This window comes from Ammospiza nelsoni, chromosome 6, assembly GCF_027579445.1.
Source record: "Ammospiza nelsoni isolate bAmmNel1 chromosome 6, bAmmNel1.pri, whole genome shotgun sequence".
NCBI classification, from domain to species: domain Eukaryota; kingdom Metazoa; phylum Chordata; class Aves; order Passeriformes; family Passerellidae; genus Ammospiza; species Ammospiza nelsoni.
In genome coordinates, this window is record NC_080638.1 from 62,733,028 (window position 1) to 62,747,730 (window position 14,703).

Sequence of the window (14,703 nt, forward strand, 5' to 3'; positions counted from 1 at the left end):
GGTGACAGGGCCCAGGGCTGGGGCTGAGCCCAGGGAAAGGTGCTGGGACTGATTCCCTACGGGTGACAGGGCCCAGGACTGGGGCTGAGCCCTCACACAGACAGGGAAAGGTGCTGGGGCTGATTCCCTACGGGTGACAGGGCCCAGGGCTGGGGCTGAGCCCTCACACAGACAGGGAAAGGCGCTGGGGCTGATTCCCTGCGGGTGACAGGGCCCAGGGCTGGGGCTGAGCCCAGGGAAAGGTGCTGGGGCTGATTCCCTGCGGGTATCACAGGCCAGAAGCCAAAGCAGTGCAAAGTGTCCCTGCCCGCCGCAGCACGAACGGGGTGATCCTTCAGATCCCTTCCGACCCAAACAATTCTGGGGTTCCGGGCTATGAGCAGGTGGCACATCTGCCTGCAGCCCATCCCGCAGGTGTTTCTGACCCCCCAGCCCTGGCAGTGCCCCTCTGTGCCAGCAGCAAAGCCCAGGAAAAGACCCCGGAGCTCCTGCCAGGAAAAGCAGCTCCGACCGCAGCCCCGCGGCTGCAAACACACACACACAGCGCCTTGCAGGATGCATGTGATGATGAATAAGCACGAAACCGTGCCTGCCTGCTCTCAGAGCACTCCTTGCTACCCTGGATGAGTGTACTCGAAGGGCAGGGGAGTATCAAGATGACAGCAGGGACGGGAAAGGGGGTTTGAGGGGCCAGACATCAGCACGGCAGGTTTTAGTGGTAGTTCTTGTGATTCCTCTAGCAGTGAGGGCAGAGACTGTTTGTGGCAGCGCCAGGGAAAGTCCCGGGTCCGGAAGAAATCAAGATAAACTCGTTGCAGCTCAGCTCTCACCCACGGGCGGTCGGTGTTGTAGTGCTGCCCTCATTAGGGCTGAGCGCGAACCCAGAGGCCGCTTCCTGCCTGGGGCCCCCGGGGAGAGGAAATTCAGGCTGCCCTGGGAAGCAATCCGAGTGAAATCCTCCAAAATAGCTCCTGGAAAACACCCAGCGCCTTCCCGAGCTGACCCTGCGCTCTGGTCCCTGCGAGAATCCCAGCGGCAGGGAATGGGGAAGGGAGAGGTGATGGGATCCCTCAGCTTTTCCCCAGGGTGAAGGTGGGGAAGGAGGGCCCAGCATCTCTGCAGAGCTGATTTAGGGGGAGCACAATGCCTGTCCTGATCCCTGGAGCAGCTGCTGTGATGCTGCAAATGCCAGGGAGGACACACTGGCACAGGGTGCCCACAGGAGCTGTGCTTGGATCCCTGGCAGTGCCCAAGACCAGGCTGGACAGGGCTTGGAGCACCCTGAGATGGTGGAAATTGTCCCTGGCATGGCAGGGGGTGGCACTGGATGTCTTTTAAAGATCCGTTCCTACCCAAACCATTTTGGGTTCTGCAATCACCCTAGGGATGGGATCAGCTGAGCTGTGACCCCACACACTGCACATCTGCTCTGAAGGGAAAGAGATGCAGTTCTGGGCTGCTCCCCCAGCATGGGAAAGTCCCTGCACAGCCACCACAAGGCCAAGGTCAGCGGCAATTCCACTCTTGGCAAGAGGAGGAGGAAGAACGGAGACCAAACCCAGCCCCTGCTGGAGGTGGGTGCTGCCCCGGGTTGCACCAGCTGGAAACCCCGAAGGATCAGGAGGTGCTGCTGCTCCTTTCCCCCTGCACTGCTCCATGGGGACAGCCTGGGATGGAGAAGGGAATTTTTGGGACCATCACTGTGGCTCTGATGCCCTGGGAGCAGGCACAGGAGGTACCACCCAATGCAGGTGAGGCTGGGGGTGATTCCACCTGGTCTGGATTCCTTCCCCTGATGCTGAGGATGGCCAAGCACACCAAGTGCCTGCTGGAACCCTGGCTGATGAGAAATTTAGATTTTCTCTGTTAAAAGGCACAAACCCTCAAGAGAACACTGCATTGACCTGAGGTTGTGGAGAAGCTTCCAAAACGGAATGATAGAACTGAGTTTATGGGTGGGGAGTTTGAATAGAAATGTGTAATGCCACAGGGTGAAAAACTTAGGAGTTTAAGGATTTAGAATGTAATAATATATATAGAGCAAGATGGAAGTTTTAGGGAGACTGATCCTTCTTGCTCTCTTGAGGGTCTGTGCCCTTAAACACAGAAAATCTAAAATTCTCAGCATGCAGGGTTCCAACAAGTGCCCATCCTTCCCTGTGGAGAGGGATGGATCCCTGGAGCCAGGCTCAGGCTGGGAGAGGTGTCCAGCCAGGAATGTAAGCTCAGACTCATCTCCCTCCTCCATCTCCGGGCGTGGGCAGCCAGGTCCCATCAAATCCCCATTTAGCTCTTCCCCGGGGTCATTTGCATAAATTGCGGCTATTAGGAGAGGGGAAAATTATTTGGAGAAAGTCTCATCGCCACAGATGACGAATCTGCCCCGTGCGTTCGTCACTCTTCCGACGTGACCCTCTTCTGGCTGGTCACATTCCTGGAGGAGAGGAGGAGGGGAAAAAAAACGGAATAAAAACAACCCAAAACGGAAGAAAAAGCAGCCACAAACCCCAGAGACAAATGAGGAGCTGGAAAAACTTGAAGCATCCACAAGGAATTTTAGTTGTTTCGATTTTTGGTTTTTTCCCAAAACTTTTGTTGTCTCCTTCCAGCTTCTCCCTGCCAGATTTTGGTCAGGAGCTCCTGCCTTGCTGCTGTGCTGAGTTTTTCCAAGCCTGGCTTTTCCTTCCAGCTTTTCCTTGCCAGATTTTGGTGAGGATCTCCTGCCCTGCTTCTGTACAGAGGTTTTCCATGCCTGGCTTTTCCTTCCAACTTTTCCCTGCCAGATTTTGGTGAGGAGCTCCTGCTTTGCTGCTGTGCTGAGTTTTTCCAAGCCTGGCTTTTCCTTCCAGCTTCTCCTTGCCAGATTTTGGTGAGGATCTCCTGCCCTGCTTCTGTACAGAGGTTTTCCATGCCTGGCTTTTCCTTCCAGCTTCTCCCTGCCAGATTCTGGTGAGGAGCTCCTGCCTTGCTTCTGTACCAAGATTTTTCCAAGCCTGGCTTTTCCTTCCAGCTTTTACCTGCCAGATTTTGGTGAGGAGCTCCTGCTTTGCTGCTGTGCTGAGTTTTTCCAAGCCTGGCTTTTCCTTCCGGCTTCTCCCTGCCAGATTCTGGTGAGGAGCCCCTGCTTCTGTACCATATTTTTCCAAGCCTGGCTTTTCCCAAAGTGTCTCTGCTGCCCGCCTGCTCTTTGTCAGGGGCACTGGATTCTCTCCCCTCAGCTCAGCTCTCCCTTTGGAAGTGTTTATCCTGGTGTCTGGAAACCCTCATTTAGATCCCTTGGAGGGTTTTGGAGAGCCAGAACTGAGGCTTTGGCAGCTCCTGCTGGACATTCCCAGCCTGGGAAAAGCCTTTTCCTTGCCTGGAGCCTCTCCCTGGTGCTTCCAGCCCCATCCCAGCTTCGTTCCCCTTCCCAGGGACCCTCCCTGGGCTCCTTCCCCAGCTCTGCTTCCCCCAGACTGACCAGGATTTCAGATTTTCACTCTTTACAGGTGGCAGGATTTGGGGATTTGGGAGTTCAGGAGTTTGGGGGTTTGGGGATTTGGGGATTTGGGGGTTTGGGGATTTGGGGGTTTGGGGATTTGGAGGTTTGGGGGTTTGGGGGTTCGGGAGTTTGGGGATTTGGGAGTTTGGGCATTTGGGGGTTTGGGCATTTGGGGATCTGGGGGTTTGGGGATTTGGGGATTTGGGGATTCACAGCTCCCTGATGGAGGCAGGAGTTGCCAAAAGGATGCGCTGAGAGCTCAGGGTGGTGCCCAGGGATGGGGGCACAAAGATGGGGAACCACACCCTGGGGACACCCTGGGGTTTTTCATCCCTCAGAACAGTGGGGTTTGGGAATTTTGGTTGTTTTTTTTTAAATTTATTTGGGGTTTTATTTATTTATTTATTTATTTATTTAGTTTATCTGTTTGGTTTTCTTTGGGTTTTTTTGGGTTTTTTGATTTTTTTTTGTTGGTTTGTTTTGTTGGAGTTTTTTTGTTGTTTTTGGGGTTTTATTTCTGGTTTAGAGGTTTTATTTTGGATGGGGGTTTTTTGGTGTTTGGGGTTTTTGTGCTTTTGGTTTTATTTGGATGGGTTTTTTTTGTTTTGTTGGTTTTTTTGTTTTGGTTTTATTTTGGGTAGGGTTTTTTGGTTTTTTGAGGTTTTTTTTGTATTGGTTTTGGGGTTTATTTTTTGTTTGGGGCTTTTTTGTTCCTTTTCTTTTTTGTTTTGTTTTTGGGATTTCTTTGTTCCTTTAAGGTGTTTTTTTTGTTCTTTTTCTCCTTTGTTTTTTTTTGTTTTTGTTTTTTTTTTGTTTGTTTGTTTGGGTTTTTGGTTTTTTGTTGAGGGTTTTTTTAATTGTTGTTTTGGTTTTATTTTGGGTGGGGTTTTTTGGTTTTTTGGGGATTTTTTTTTGGTTTGGTTTTGGGGTTTCTTTGTTTAGGGTTTTTTTTCTTCTTTTTCTTTTTTGTTTTGTTTTGGGCGTTTCTTTGTTTAGGGTTTTAAAATTCTTTTTCTTCTTTGTTTTGTTTGTTGGGTTTTTTGTTTTTGTTTTGTTTTTGGTTTTGTTTGGTTGGTTTGGTATTTTGGGGGTTTTTTTTAGTGGTTTTTTTTTTTTTCTGGGAACATGCACTGAGCACCTTTTACCCGCCCAAAGCCCCCCGATTTAATTTGATAAATGCATCCAGTGCTCCCCTCATCCTGCCTGTGGCGGTGTCACCAGCAGAGGGGACTTTGGGACTTTGGGACTTTGGGACTTTGGGACTTTGGGACTTTTGCTCCTTTTGGGGACGGCGCCATCCCTGCCCTGAGGAAAAGAAAGGAAAGGAAAGGAAAGGAAAGGAAAGGAAAGGAAAGGAAAGGAAAGGAAAGGAAAGGAAAGGAAAGGAAAGGAAAGGAAAGGAAAGGAAAGGAAAGGAAAGGAAAGGAAAGGAAAGGAAAGGAAAGGAAAGGAAAGGAAAGGAAAGGAAAGGAAAGGAAAGGAAAGGAAAGGAAAGGAAAGGAAAGGAAAGGAAAGGAAAGGAAAGGAAAGGAAAGGAAAGGAAAGGAAAGGAAAGGAAAAAGAAAAAGGGGGAAGGAAATGAGAGAAAATGAAAGGAAAAAGGAGAGGAAAGGAGAAAGAAAAGGATAAAAGGAAGTGTTGGAAGGAAGTGTCGGAAGGAAGGAAGTGTCGGAAGGAAGTGTCGGAAGGAAGTGTCGGAAGGAAGGAAGGAAGTGTCGGAAGGAAGGAAGGAAGGAAGGAAGTGTCGGAAGGAAGGAAGGAAGTGTCGGAAGGAAGTGTCGGAAGGAAGTGTCGGAAGGAAGTGTCGGAAGGAAGTGTCGGAAGGAAGTGTCGGAAGGAAGTGTCGGAAGGAAGTGTCGGAAGGAAGTGTCGGAAGGAAGTGTCGGAAGGAAGTGTCGGAAGGAAGGAAGGAAGGAAGTGTCGGAAGGAAGTGTCGGAAGGAAGTGTCGGAAGGAAGTGTCGGAAGGAAGGAAGGAAGGAAGTGTCGGAAGGAAGTGTCGGAAGGAAGTGTCGGAAGGAAGTGTCGGAAGGAAGTGTCGGAAGGAAGTGTCGGAAGGAAGTGTCGGAAGGAAGGAAGGAAGGAAGGAAGGAAGGAAGGAAGGAAGGAAGGAAGGAAGGAAGGAAGGAAGGAAGGAAGGAAGGAAGGAAGGAAGGAAGGAAGGAAGGGAAAAAGAGGAGAGGAAAAGGAAAAAGGGGGAAGGAAGGGAAGAGGAGAGGGGAAAGGAAAGGGGGAAAAGAAAAGGAAAAAGGGAGAAAGAAAATGAAAAAAGAGGAAAGGAGAACAGAAGGAAGGCACCTGTTGGGGCCCCGGTGTGTCCGGGGTGTAGCTCTGACCATCCCCTGTGTCCCGGCTGTGCCACCCCGGGGTGTCTGAGGGGTGTGAGGGGGGGGCTTGTCCTGAGCAGGGACCCGCGGGGCTGGGGGGGGCACAGCGAAGGGATGGAGGGCTGTCCACGTGTGCGTGTGTCTGTCCGTGTGTGCGTGTGTCTGTCCGTGGGTCCGTGTGTCCCATCGGTGCGGGCTGCGCGTCCCGCTACGGGCGGCAGGCGGCGGCAGCGCCCGGGATCACCGGCATTTCTGGGATCACCGGCATTTCTGGGATCACCGGCATTTCTGGGATCACCGGGGTCACCGGGACCGGCCCCGCTCCCCGCCCCACCCCGCTCCTTTTCCTCCCCTCCCTGCCGCGCCCAGCGCCACCCGGCCCATCCCATCCCACCCAAAGTGCTGCCCCCAACATCAGAGGGACCTGGAGATGCTCCAAGGGCTGGAACCAGGCTGGGAGAGCTGGGGGTGCTCCCCTGGAGAGGAGAAGGCTCCAGGGAGAGCTCAGAGCCCCTGGCAGGGCCTGAAGGGGCTCCAGGAGAGCTGCAGAGGGACTGGGGACAAGGGATGGAGGGACAGGAGCCAGGGAATGGCTGCCAGTGCCAGAGGGCAGGGATGGATGGGAGATTGGGAATTGGGAATTCCTGGCTGGGATGGACTTCCCAGAGCAGCTGTGGCTGCCCCTGGATCCCTGGCAGTGCCCAAGGCCAGGCTGGATGGGGCTTGGAGCAGCCTGGGATAGAGGAAGGTGTCCCTGCCCATAGCACAGGGTGGAATGGGATGATTTTTAAGATCCCTTTCAACCCAAATCCATCCTTCCTTCTCTCCATCCCTTTTTCCCTCCATCTCTCTTTTCCTTCCTTCACGAGCAGCCCAAACCTCCTTGGGAAAAAAAAAATCCCCAAAAGATTTCAATCTCAGTTTAAGGGGAGAAGAATCCTGAACTAAAAAATAAAATCTCAATAAACATAATAATTAAATCCAAGCAGGCTGGCTGATTGCTTTAGGCACAGAAAGGCTGTGAACCCCACAGATGGGAGGATTTCCATCCCTCTGGATGTCCGTGTGTCCCTGTGGGAGCACAGCCTGTCCTGGGTGGAGCAGGCAGCTCCCAAATGTGCTGCTCATGTGTGCCGCGATTTCCCATTGAATTTCCAGCTCCCCCAAGCCCTCTGTCCCCATTTAGCTGGGATCGCTCAGCCCTGAAATCCCTTTTAGCCTGAAACGCCGCCGGCGCTGCATCCGTCTCCAATTTACAGAACAAATCCATCCTCCTGCAGCCCGGGCGGGCCCCGCTGACCCTGGCACTGCTGGCGCTGGATTTTGGTCACAGAGGATGCAGGGGACACGTGTCGAGGGGCAATAACCTCTTCACCCAGCGGGACAAAGGCTGGTGGGGCAGATGGGGCTGGGGAAATGCGGCTGGGGGAGGATTTGCTGCTCCCAGGAGCTGTCAGGGGCAGACAAAGGCAGGAAGCGGATAAATGCAGGGAACGAGGCTAATTGCTGGGATTAGTCACCCCCCCAAGCCCTCTGGGGCTGCAGGGTCAGGGATGGAGGCCCCCGGAGGTCAGGAGAGGAGAGATGAGCTGGAAAGAGGTTTTGGGGGGAAATTTAGATTTGTTAGTGTTGAAAATAGGTTAGAAATTGTTGTAAAATAGGTGGTAGATGGTTAAGCATGTGCTGTTGATTTGGTTATGTCTTGGTTTGGAAAGCCAGGAGTCTGCTAAGGAAGGCAGGAGCCTCCCCTGAAATGGAGAATGTGAACCCTCCCCACCCCTCTGAATTGCTATAAATGTTAAATTAAGGGGCTCGCAGGCAAAAAATAAGGGAGCAGGAATAACAGTTCTTTAATAGGGAAAGGAAAAACATAAAAGGATAAAATAAACAATGCAGTGAACTAGAACAACACTGCCAGAGTCAGAACCCAACCCGACACCCTGTGGGTCAGGCTGTTGGCAGCAGTCCCATTGGAATTGTGGCTCAGCCCTCCTGCAATGTCAGGGGTGGTTCTGCTGGAGCAGAGATCCTGTAGAGAAGGATGGATTCTGCCTATGGAGATCCAGGGGAAGAGGGAAATCCTCTGGGGAATCCAGTGGAGAAGCCGTGCTGGTGTTCCAGAATCTCCAGATTATATCCAGGCAGGAATGCTTGGCTGGTGTTCCAGAATCTCCAGATTATATCCAGGTAGGAATGCTTGGCTGGTGTTCCAGAATCTCCAGATTATATCCAGGTAGGAATGCTTGGCTGGTGTTCCAGAATCTCCAGATTATATCCAGGTAGGAATGCTTGGCTGGTGTTCCAGAATCTCCAGATTATATCCAGGCAGGAATGCTTGGCTGGTGTTCCAGAATCTCCAGATTATATCCAGGCAGGAATGCTTGGCTGGTGTTCCAGAATCTCCAGATTATATCCAGGCAGGAATGCTTGGCTCCTCCCTCTGGGCTCACATCTCCCAATGGGATGCTGTAGTTCTTATCAGCCATGCAGGGACATTCAATAGCTGTTATCAGCAGGTGCCCCCTCCTGAGGGAGGAGTGGGTGTGATCACTCAGAGAGATAAGGCAAACTGCCCACTTGACAAAAGATAATCTGCCATACAGATGGTAATGGAAAACATCTTGCATTGCAATCTGGAACAGTTATTATATTGTAAAAGGGGTTTAAAGGGTGGTTATGAGAAATCAGGTACTCAAGGTACCATAACACAGCTCAGTAAAGTGCACTACCCCCAAGGTACGCACAAGGGAAACGAGTCAGCCTGCACAGAACTGCAATGGGCCAATCAAGATCCTTAAACCTTCATGTAAATGAAGGATCCAAACAGAAACCAATCCAAAGGGACAAAAAACAGGATGAAAAGCAGCTTCTGACCCACTGAATTGTGCTGGGACATTGGGGCCATCACTGCTGAGCAGCCCCAGCGCTGGCCCTACTCCATCCCCGATGTCCCCAATGGAGTGGCACAGCTTCCCTGGGTCAGAAGCTGCTTTTTGTCCTGTTTTTGTCCCTTTGGATTGGTTTCCTTTTGGATCCTTCATTTGCACAAAGGTTTAAGGCACTTGATTGGCCATTACAGCTCTGTCCAGGCTGGGGTGTGCTGCACTTTACTGAGCTGTGTTATGGTACCTTGAGTACCTGATTTCTCATAACTACACTTTTAACCCCTTCTACAATATAATAAACAAACCAACAGTATGCTTAACCATCTATCAACTATTTAACAACAGTTTCTAAGCTATTTTTAACATTAGGGCTGTGGGAAGGGCTGAATCCCATCTCTGATTGTGCTTTCAGGGCAGGCTGTGGGATCCCAGCTTCCCCAGGAGGAAGGACCTCCACAGGAGGAAAGGACCTTAAATCCTATCTCATTTCATGGGCATGTGTCCCTGCCCATGAAACCAGATGGAATTTAAGGTCCTTTCCAACCCAAACCATTCTGGGATTCCCTGTCCACTCCCAGCTAGGGAGAAGCTGGCCAGACTCCAGGGGCGCCTAATCCATGCAACAAATAAAGCCTAATTCTGCAGCAAACTCTTGATCTGGGGTATAAACACCCAAGGAAGGGTCTCAAAGCTGCAGCAGCTCAGCCCAGCACGTGCTGGGGGCAGAGCCCTGGGATGGGGCAGGATCAGACCTGTGTTGGAGCGGGGTTAGGTTGGATATCAGGGAAATTTTCTTTCACCAGAGGGTGCTGGCACTGCCCAGGCTGCCCAGGGAATGGTGACATTCCTGAGGCTGCCAGAGCTCCAGGAGCTGCCAGGGATGCCCAGGGTGGGATTGTTGGGGGCCTGGGCAGGGCCAGGAGCTGGACTCTGATCCTTGGGGGCACCTCCAGCTCAGGGAATTCTGGGATTCTGCTCTGGTTCCGTGCTCTGGAGAGTGATGGGGACAGGCAGTGTGTGTCTGCTGTGTGCTGCAGGGACAAACAGAGACGCCCTGGAAACACCCCTGATTTTATCCCTGCTCTGAGCTCTGATTTTCTCCCTCTCTGAACCCTGATTTTATCTCTGCTCCGAACCCTGATTTTATCTCTGCTCCAAACCCTGATTTTCTCTCTGCTCTGAGCTCTGATTTTCTCTCTGCTCTGAGCTCTGATTTTATCTCTGCTCTGTACCCTGATTTTCCCTCTCCTCTGAGCCTGATTTTCTCTCTGCTCTGAGTCCTGATTGTATCTCTGCTCTGAGCTCTGATTTTCTCTCTGCTCTGAGCCCTGATTTTTATCTGTGCTCTGAACCCTGATTTTCTCCGTGTTTTGAGCCCGGATTTCCCCTCTGCTCTGGGCTCTGATTTTCCCTCTCTCTCTGAGCCCTGATTTTCTTCCTGCTCTGAGCCTGATTTTTCTTTGAGCCCTGATTTCCTCTCTGCTCTGAGTTCTGATTTTCTCCCTGCTCTGAGCCTGATTTTATCTCTGCTCCGAGCCCTGATTTTCTCCCTGCTTTGAACCCTGATTTTCTCTCTGCTCTGAGTTCTGATTTTCTCTCTGCTCTGAGCCCTCTCCCTCCTGGATGCCCCAGCACAATCCCATCCATGCTGCTCATTTCTCTGCAATCCCCTCTGCCAGGGAATTTGCTGGAGCCTGGACCAAATAAGGAGCTCCTGGCCAATCTTGGGGAGCAGGAATCAGAGTCAGGCAGGGCTGGGAGCTCCCTGCGAGCTCCGTGCCTCTCAGGGCTCCTCACGCTCATCCGGCAGCTGCTGGAGCAAAAACAGCTTTTCTGCAATATTTAGAGAGAGGAAGGAAGGAAGGAAGAAAGGAGAGCCCCAGAGGTTTAAATAAATAAATTAAAAAAAAAAAAAAACCAAAAAACTTTTCTTTACCTTTATGTCTTGAAATACATTGTAAAACCTGGAGAGTTTCTTGGGCTGGGGCTCAGATGGCTCACGCGTTTTTTCCATGTTTTTCCATCCTGTGAGTTTTCAGCTCCTCGGAGTGCTGGGAGAGCTGAGCTCCACTGAGTCCTCCCAGCTGCATAATCCTGGAATTCCAGAAGGGTTTGGGTTGGAAGGGACCTTAAATCCCATCCCATTCCAGCCCCTGCCATGGGCAGGGACAGATTCCACCAGACCTGGTGGCTCCCAGCCTCATCTAGCTTGGTTTTACTGCTCTCCATGCACTGAAACCTCTTCCCACATTTATGCTCCAGCCAGATTGCCAAGAATCCCTCATTTTATTAAAATCTTGTTCTGGACCCCATAATTCCAACTCTCCATGAGGAAAACCTCTCTCCCACAACAGCTGTGATGTCCTGGGCAGAAAGATCTGTGCTGGGTCACAGCTGGAGGGTGGGAAATCACTGCAGCATGGGTGGCTGTCCTTGGGCAAATCCTGGATCCACTGGGAAGTGAATCCATCCTTGGATCCTTTGGGAAATGAATCCATCCTTGGATCCTTTGGGAAGTGGATCCATCCCTGGATCCATTGGGAAGTGAATCCATTCCTGGATCCACTGGGAAATGTGTCCATGCTTGGATCCTTTGAGAAGTGAATCCATCCCTGGATCCACTGGGAGGTGAATCCATCCCTGGATCATTTGGGGAATTAGTCCATCCTTGGATCCTTTGGGAAGTGAATCCATTCCTGGATCCTTTGGGAAGTGAGTCCATGCCTGAATCCACTGGGAATCCATCCCTGGATCCTTTGGGAAGTGAATCCACCCCTAGATCCTTTGGGAATCCATCCCTGCATCCATTGGGAAGTGAATCCATGCCTGGATCCTTTGGGAAGAGAATCCATGCCTGGATCCTTTGGGAATCCATCCCTGGATCCTTTGGGAAGTGAATCCATGCCTGGATCCTTTGGGAAGTGAATCCATCCCTGTATCCTTTGGGAAGAGAATCCATCCCTGGATCCTTTGGGAATCCATGCCTGGATCCTTTGGGAAGTAAATCCATCTCTGCATCCATTGGGAAGTGAATCCATGCCTGGATCCTTTGGGAAGTAAATCCATCTCTGCATCCATTGGGAAGTGAATCCATGCCTGGATCCTTTGGGAAGTAAATCCATCCCTGGATCCTTTGGGAAGTGAATCCATGCCTGGATCCTTTGGGAAGTAAATCCATCCCTGGATCCTTTGGGAAGTGAATCCATGCCTGGATCCTTTGGGAAGTAAATCCATCCCTGGATCCACTGGGAAGTGAATCCATGCCTGGATCCTTTGGGAATTGTGTCCCTGCAGCAGGCCAGGGCCAGCAGCTGCTGAGTCACGAGGCGAAGCTGAGTCAAGGAATCGGGAGGAAAATGGATGAGGAGTGTTCCCAAAAATGGAGATGTGCAGAGCTGGGGGGACCTGCCCTGCTCCCAGGAAAGGAAACAGCCCCAGGGAAGGCAGGGAGATGGAGAAACCCCTCAGGATGGCCTGAGGGATGCAGAGCCACCCCGCAGGAGGGGACAGCCACCCAGAGTGTCCCTCTGTCCTTGGGACAGCCACCCAGAATGTCCCTCTGTCCTTGGCACAGCCCAGAGCTCATTCCTGCTGCTGGAATGGGCTCCAGATGGGGAATTCCCAGATGGCTCCTGAGGGATGAGCTCAAAGCCAGGGCTGTGCCAGGAGACCTTCCTGGGCCAGGGGCAGCTGATGGGGCCTGGGTTTGTTCTCTCTGCTTTTACAGAGCCCCAGAGATGCTGCTGCCACATTTGGCTGGTGTTATCCAGAAGATTCCAGTTATCAAGGATGGAGGAATTTTCTTTCTATCATTCCATGAAAGGAGAGGACAGCCAGGTGTGGGTCAGGCTGTGCTCCCAGGGAACAGGGACAGGAAAGAGGAAACAGCCTCAAGCTGTGCCAGGTGAGGTTTGGATTGGATATTGAGGAAAATTCTTCACAAAAAAGGTTTGTCCAGCCTTGGCACAGCTGCTCAGAGCTGTGATGGATTCCCCATCCCGGAGGGATTTAAAATCCATGTGGATGTGGCACCTGGGGACAAGGTCAGTGCTGGGGGCAAGGTTGGACTGGATGATCTTGGAGGGCTTCTCCAACCTCAGCAATTCCATTATTCTATAAGGGAGGTCCTCAGAGACTTCTCCTTTTCTTAGGACATGAGGCCAAAACCCTTTTTGATGCTGTTCCAGGGGGCTCAGGGTGCAGAGCCCTGTCCAAGGCAGGGATTCCTGGCCCCTCCTGCCTCGAGCAGGGCTGGTTTCCCACATCCAGGGGCAGAAATGCTCCAAGGGCTTTGCTGCAGTGACCAACTAACCCAGCTGGCAGTGGGACCCTGCTGTTTGAGCCGTGCCAGCCGTGCCCTTATCCCATCCCTGCAGACATCCCAAATCCCCCATCAGCATCCTGAGAGCCTCTGCTGCTGCTGCCCCGCTCCCAGCACCAGGAACGGCGCTTCCCTTCCCTTCCTTTCCCTTCCTTCCCACCCGGGAGAGGTGAGGGTTTCCTGCTGCTGCTGCCCTTATCTCTGCTCAGCAATTCCAGCGCTGCCAGGCTTGGGGGGGACAGAGCCGGCCGGGATTTCCTGCCCCGGCAGCCTCCGAGCCAGGGATTCCTCTGCTTCTCCTGCTCCTGGCTGGAGCCCAGGGGAAGGTGAGGCTTGGGCAGGACAGGGAGGTGTCAGCCCAGCCCAGCAGCCACATCTGGCAGGAGAGTGAGCAGAGCCTGGTCCTGGTGCTCCCAGTTTAGCACAGGGAATTTCAGCACACTCCGACTGGGAGTGGCTGCTGGGTGGGGACAGATCCATCCTCAGCCCCATCCCAGATTTCTCCCCGTTTCCATAATGTCAGCACATCTGTTTCTGCCCAAAATGCCTCCCAGGAAACGGCTCTGGATTGTTTTTATGCCCAAGCTGAGAGAAGGGATGGACCCTGCAGCCAGAGGCTGTGCTGAGGCACATGGAAGTGATTACAGGGTCCCTGTGCCACCACCTCCCTTCCCAGCACGGGGTGTGGGCGAGCACAGCCTGTCCCTGTCCTTGTCCCTGTCCTCATCCATATCCTGTCCCCAGCCCCATCCCTATCCCTATCCCAAATCCCATCTACATCCCAAAACCTATTCCTGTGCCCATCCACATCCCCATCTTTGCCCCTTTCCTCACCTTCCTCTTCATTCTCTATGGCCCATCCTCATCCTTGTCTTATCCCCATCCATATCCCCATTCCCATCCTTGTCTCCATCTTTGTCCCTGTTCCTATACCCATCCCTGTCCCTGTCGCCATACATATCCTGTCCCCAGCTTCATCCTTGTCCCCATCCTCATCCTCATCCCCAGCCTCATCCCCATCCCTATCCCCAATCCTATCTACATCCCAAAACCTATTCCTGTGCCCATCCACATCTCCATCCCTGCCTCTTTCCTCATCTTCCTCTTCATTCTCTATTGCCCATCCTCATCTTTGTCCCATCCCCATCCTTGTCTCCATCTTTATCCCTGTTCCCATCCCTGTCCCCATCCCAATGCCCATCCCTCTCTCTGTCCCATCCCCATCCCTGTCTCTGTCCCATCCCTATCCCCATCCCTACCCATTCCCATCTCCCCATCCCAATCCTTGTCCCCATCCCAATGTCCCTGTTTCTGTCCCATCCCCATCCCTGTTTCTGTCCCATTCCCACCTCCCCATCCTCATCCTCGATCCCATCCCCATCATGGTCCCCACTCTTATCCTCATCTTGTCTCCTCATCCCCTTTCTTGTCTCCATCCTCTTCCTCATCCCTATCCCAATCCCTCTTCCCACCCTCTCTAAGGCTCCCAAAGCCCCAGGGATGCCCACACCAGCAGGATTCTGCTCCCAAGGCCAGGACAGACTCCAGCTCTTCCCATTTTTTTAACTGACTGGTGCCAGTCTGGCTCAGGGAGTTGGGAAAATTCACTTTGTAGCATCCTAAAGGCTGCAGGAAGCCTGGCAGCTCCTCCTTCCCTGCCCAGAGGATTCTCAGGGCCCATGGTTTGGATT